The sequence below is a fragment of the Hemicordylus capensis genome, chromosome 5, assembly GCF_027244095.1.
Source record: "Hemicordylus capensis ecotype Gifberg chromosome 5, rHemCap1.1.pri, whole genome shotgun sequence".
Taxonomy (NCBI): Eukaryota; Metazoa; Chordata; class Lepidosauria; order Squamata; family Cordylidae; genus Hemicordylus; species Hemicordylus capensis.
In genome coordinates, this window is record NC_069661.1 from 30891692 (window position 1) to 30898214 (window position 6523).

Consider the following 6523-nt stretch of genomic DNA (forward strand, 5'->3'; position numbering starts at 1 on the left):
GAGAGGTAAACTACCCCTTTCCCTTCCATGCACCATCTCTTGTAGGACACTCTAACCTCGGTGGATGTTTAGGAGGCCTTGTGACTGGGGCTGATGGGAGCTCATCTGCAGACCCAAGTTTGTGAATCTTTGCATGAGGCAAAGAAGAATATGTTGGTGGTGGGGAATTATATATGGCTACCATTATATTTGAGCCAGAGGATCCCAGTGTCCAGAATGTGAAACAAGTGTCCTCTTTTAGCTGGCCAGTGGAACGCAGTAGCAACCATTGAGAATGACATTCATCCTTATTCCCATTGCCCTATTTTAGGTACCATTTCTTACAGCAGACGAGATTTGATGTGGAGATTTGTGATTGGGTTTTTTTTCTTTGGTTAAAAGCAGCTACAGGAGCTTTCCCACACGTAGCTTCCAGCTCTCAGGGTAAATGTTGAGCGAAGCCACTTTGAATTACACTCGCGGCACGAGGGAAGCAGCCCCTCCCCTCTGCTCTCGGGTTTCCTTATTTATTTATTTATTTATTTATTTATTTATTTATTTATTTATTTATTGTTGCATTTATATACCACCTTTCGTTAAAAGACAACCCCAAGGCGGTTTACAAAAGTTAAAACGTACAATAAAAAGGCAATAAAAACATCAAGCTAAAAAATATAAAAACATATAAAAAACAGGCATAAAAACAATACAACAAGTAAAAACACACAGAAGCAGCAGTAAAAACGATTATGTAAAAGCCTGGGTAAAAAGCCAAGTTTTAACAAGCTTTCTAAATGCCGTGATGGAGTCCGAGGAGCGAATGGCCACTGGGAGAGCATTCCAAAGTCTGGGAGCAGCAACAGAGAAGGCCCTGTCCTGAGTGCACAACAGCCGGGCCTCTCTCATTGTCGGCACCCAGAACAGGGCCTCAGATGTCCTCGTCAAGTGGGCAGCAACCCTTGGGAGCAGGTGGTCCCTCAAATACCCCGGGCCCAAACCGTTAAGGGCTTTAAAGGTCAAAAACCAGCACCTTGAATTGGACCTGGAAACGAACTGTCAGCCAGTGCAACTCTTTCAGAATGGGGGAGATGTGCTCCCAATGAGCAGCTCCGGATAAAACCCTCGCTGCTGCGTTTTGCACTAGCTGCAGTTTCCGGATATTCTTCAAGGGCAGACCCACGTAGAGCGTGTTACAGTAATCCAGTCGCGATGTGACTAAGGCATGGGTAACGGTGGCCAGATCTGCCTTCTTGAGAAAGGGATGCAGCTGGCACACTAGCCGAAGCCGTGCAAAGGCACCCCTGGCCACCGCCTCCACCTGAGTTTCCAAAAGCAGAGCCGGGTCCAAGCTGCGTACTTGCTCCTTCAAGGGGAGTGCAACCCCATCCAAAACCGGTAAAATCTCCTCATCCCGATTGGCTCTCCTACTGACCAACAGTACCTCTGTCTTATCCGGATTGAATTTCAGTTTATTAGCCCACTTCCAACCCATCATGGCCTCCAGCCCCCGATTCAGGACATCCACCACCTCCCTAGGATCAGATGACAAGGAGACATAGAGCTGAGTGTCATCCGCATATTGCTGACAACTCAGTCCAAATCCCCGGATGACCTCTCCCAGCAGCTTCATGTAGATGTTAAACAGCATGGGGGACAAGACCGATCCCTGTGGGACCCCACAGGCCAATGGCCATGGGGCCGAGCAGTAGTCCCCCAGCACCACCTTCTGGACCCTCCCCCCAAGAAAGGACCGGAACCACTGCAACGCAGTGCCTCCGATTCCCATACTCGAGAGGCGGCCCAGAAGGATACCATGGTCGATGGTATTGAATGCCGCCGAGAGGTCCAGCAGAACCAAAAGGGATGCACTCCCCCTGTCTAGTTCCCGGCATAGGTCATCCACTAGAGCGACCATGGCAGGTTTTTCTGCAGGTTCACATTACATGACTCCATGTTTTACTTCTAGCCAATGGAGGGAGGAAGAGGGAGAAGGAGGGAGGGAGTGTGTGTGTGTGTGTGTGTGTGTGTGTGTGTGTGAGAGAGAGAGAGAGAGAGAGAGAGAGAGAGAGAGAGAGAGCGCTCCATGGGGAAGAACACAATGTTGCCTTCCAAAATATTTTTCCAACACGTGTGGTGTGCTTTACATCAGTTTGTTGGTAAAACCTCTTTTTTAACCAGCAAAAACCTTAAGCAAGCAGACTAATATCGTTCCAAAAAGTCAACTTGAACATACACAGAGGTTTTGCAACTAGAACTTTCAAAGAGCTTGCTTCCTGAAAACCGGTGTTTCCACTCTTCACATCTAGGCAAGGCAGTTCTATTTGCATTCCTAAAGAGTGCTTTTCTCTTATCATGTTAAAGATTACGATTACTGATTAATGACTCTACAGTGAGGCTATTCACATACACAGCAGAAACTGGGCTAAGGGAGCCCTCTGCTGCGCATGAGAAGCACCAGGAGCTGCGCAGCTCCGGGCAGCGGCATGGAAGTGGGCCCTCTTAAGTAGCCCTCTGCTTAACCAAAGTTTTGGATGCAAACGTGACCCAACACCAGGCTTCACAATTGTGTGTCTGCAGTGGCTGCTTGCTGCTATACACACTGATTTAGCGGGAGGAACTGCCTGTTGTGTTGGCACTCCTGCATGGAATGCCACGCCACTAGACTGGGAAGAAGAAGGGGTGGGAGTCGAAGGGCCGCCTGCACGACTGCTGCTTGGTGTGGGTCACACATACTCAGGGGGCCCACCATCACCACCCTCCTGCTCCAGTACAGTATATGGCAGCTTCCTATGTTCCTATGTCTCTGCCGGTCCTAATGACCTCCTCCTCCCTAACTCCTTGTCAGGAGGTTCCATTCCACCGCCTGGGCAAGTCATCCATGCAAACCACATTGCCCTTGCTGGTCGAGTCACAGAGACAAGTCAGGACAGATTCCTCCCTGTCACTCAACTCATTGACCAGCCTGTTGACAACCCCGGTCCTCAGGCTTCCAGCCAGGGCATGCCCCTCTGGCGTGGTCAGCGAGGTCCAGAGTTCACCCATTAGCTTCTCCAGGAGTAGAGCCGTGGGCAGGGCCTGACTCAAACTCTTCATGGCAAATAAGAAGGGCTTGAGTGCTGACACCATCTTGGACATGAGCTTCCACTCCATGTTGGATGGGTCGCATATGCCCAAGGCCTCGTTCCTCACCAGGCTGTCGAGGGCCACTTCCTGCTCCAGCAGGCGCTGGAACAAGAGGAAGGTGGAGTTCCAGTTGGTATCTACATCTGTAGAGATGAGATGTTGAGGAAGGACATGGACATGCTGCCACTCGCGAAATGGGTGCGAGACTTCTCCACAAGCACAGCCATGGCAACAACAGCAGCTACCATGGGACGGCTCTGTTCCCAGGATCCCTTCACCTCCTTGAGGCCAAGGGCGTCCCTCACCGCCAGGTGGAGCGTGTGTGCCATGCAGCAGATATTCACACACTCCAACACGGAGTCTACTGCTGCCGTGACGTTGGAGCCATTGTCTGTCACAATAAAGCTCCAGGAGAGGTGTGGCAACCTGCCTGTCCACTCCTCAATTTGATCTAGCAGGGCTGTTCTTATGTTCTTAAAATGCTTCTAAATAACAGTTGCAAGGTAGCAACAGCAAGAGAGAGGGCATGCCCTCACCTCTTGCCTTTGGGCTTCTCAGAGGCATCTGGTAGCCACTGTGCAACAGGATGCTGGACTGGATGGGCCTTGGGCCTGATCCAGCAGGGCTGTTCTTCAGTTCTAATGCTCTTAAAATTGCACAATCAAAAATGCCCATTTGAAAGGATATGAAGACGCCTTCTACTGCCTCAGATCATTGGTCCATCTAGGTCAGTATTGTCTGCACTGACTGGCAACAACTCTCCACGTTTCCAGACAGGGGTCTTTCCAAGACTTATCTGGAAATCGGGGCGAATTAAGCTTTTTGACAATGCTGTCCATAGACAGCCAAGGATCTGCTGCCCTTCTCTGGGGTCGGGGTCGGCTGCAGCGGCTGCAAGGAGGGGGGGTCAAGGGGAATGTCCCCTTTACCTTTAATAAAAAAGTTGCTGTGCGGCAGGATGGGGTCAGCGAGGGTGACAAGAGCTTCTTCCAGCTCCTCTCCTGCCTCTCAAATGACTGTATGGGCATATCTGCAGCCTGTTTTGGGTTTCTCTGTGCATGCATGCATGTGGAGAAAGGCCCCAAATTGGTTGCAGACCGGCGCATGCAGTCATTTGGGAGGATGGAAGGTAGCATTTTACTTTACTAATTTCATACAGTTTTTAGAGAGTTGTATTTTACTATTATAATAATACTTAGCTTCTAGAGTTATATTTCATTTAGCATGAGTTTTATTATACTGTATCTGTACTTTATCCTGTGCTGGTCTTTGACCGTAATAAAGATTATTGATTGATTGCATGCTGTGCAAGTGCAAAATCTGCACAAATGATGTCACACCAGAGCAAGCCCATTATGTCCAATGGACTTATTGTGTAACATCGTTAGCACAAATTTTGCATTTGCACAACTTTTATAACTTGCATGCATGTCACATGACTAGGCTGATGTCCCATTGAATGGTCTGTCAGTCACTGTTTTTAAAAAAAGGAAATATGGTGATGACTACCAGTCAGGATCTTCCAGAGAATCCATGTATGAGAGAATGACTAACAAAGATTCTTTTCATCGAGTGACGTGAGCAATGAACATGCCCTCCAGGACCTGCAGTCAACAAGGGCTCTCCAGTACGTTTCCCAGAACATTTAGGGATATGCGCCAGCCATTCGTGCTTTACGTTTGCTGTGGGAAACACTGGTGTAATGTGTGTGCCCAAACAAACACGACTGCTGTGTAAAATGCAATCATTCTTGGAATTTCTTCATGTTAAAAATAGGCATTCTCCTGGGACTTGTAATGGCATTTCTCTCTCAGTTTTGGCCCTGCGGATCTCTCTCCACACCCTGCTTTATGCACCAGGAAAATCTTCATGGCCAGAAGCAACTGAGCAAATGCACATTGTGATTTATGCTATATATCATGCAAATCTTTTGAGCAAAAGAACCAGGACCACAAGGGGTTAAAATAAGAACATAAGAAGAGCCCTGCTGGATCAGGCCCACGGCCCATCTAGTCCAGCATCCTGTTTCGCACAGTGGCCCACCAGATGCCGCTGGAAGCCACAGGCAGGAGTTGAGGGCATGCCCTCTCTCCTGCTGTCACTCCCCTGCAACTGGTACTCAGAGGCATCTTGCCTTTGAGGCTGGAGGTGGTCTTCACCCCTCCAACTAGTAGCCGATGATAGACCTGTCCTCCATGAAGTTATCCAAACCCCTCTTAAAGCCATCCAGGTTGTTGGCTGTCACCACATCTTGTAGCAGAGAATTCCACATGCGTTGTGTGAATAAGTACTTCCGTTTGTTGGTCCTAGATTTCCTGGCAATCAGTTTCATGGGATGACCCCTGGTTCTAGTGTTACGTGAGAGGGAGAATAATTTCTCTCTATCCACTTTCTCCATAACATGCATGATTTTATAGACCTCTACCATGTCTCCCCGCAGTCATCTTTTTTCTAAACTAAAAAGCCCCAGGTGTTGTAGCCTTGCCTCATAAGAAAGGTCCCTGATCATCTTGGTTGCCCTCTTCTGCACCTTTTCCAGTTCTATAATGTCCTTTTTTAGATCTGGTGACCAGAATTGTATGCAGTATTCCCGATGTGGCCACACCATCATTTTGTATAAGGGCATTATAGTATTAGCAATTTTATTTTCAATTCACTTCCTAATGATCCTCAGCATTGAAATGGCCTTTTTCACAGCTGCCGCACCACGACCCCAAGATCCCTCTCCTGGTCAGTCAGATCCCAATAGCATATACTTGAAGTTGGGAGGTTTCGTTCCAATGTGCATCACTTTACACTTGCCAACCCCTGCTAACCTGGCAAAGAGGCACCTTCTAATGTGGTGATTCTCTTTATTTAGCAGGGGGAGAGTAACTAGCCCTATCCACCCACAGCACAGTACCCCCAGTGACTGTTGCTAGTGTCTATCCTATGTTTCTTTTTAGATTGTGGGCCCTTTGGGGACCCGGAGCCATCTTATCTTATTTATTTATTATTTCTCTGTGTAAACTGCCCTGAGCCCTTTTTGGAAGGGCGGTATAGAAATTGAATTAACAACAACAACAACAACAACCAGGGGATAGCAGAATAGAAGAAAAAGAAATAGAAAAAATAACAAAATACAAAGATCTGCAAATTGAAATTGAAAGGCTGTGGCAGAAAAAGACCAAAATAATCCCAGTGGTAATTGGCACCCTAGGTGCAATTCCAAAACAACTTGAAGAGCACCTCAACAGCATAGGGGCCACAGAAATCACCATCAGCCAATTACAAAAAGCAACTTTACTGGGAACAGCCTATATTCTGCGACAATATCTATAATAACAGCAACAACATTGACAATAAAATTCAGCCATCCCAGGTCCTTGGGAAGGACTCAATGTCTGGATAAAACAAACCAGTCAATGACACCTGTCTGACT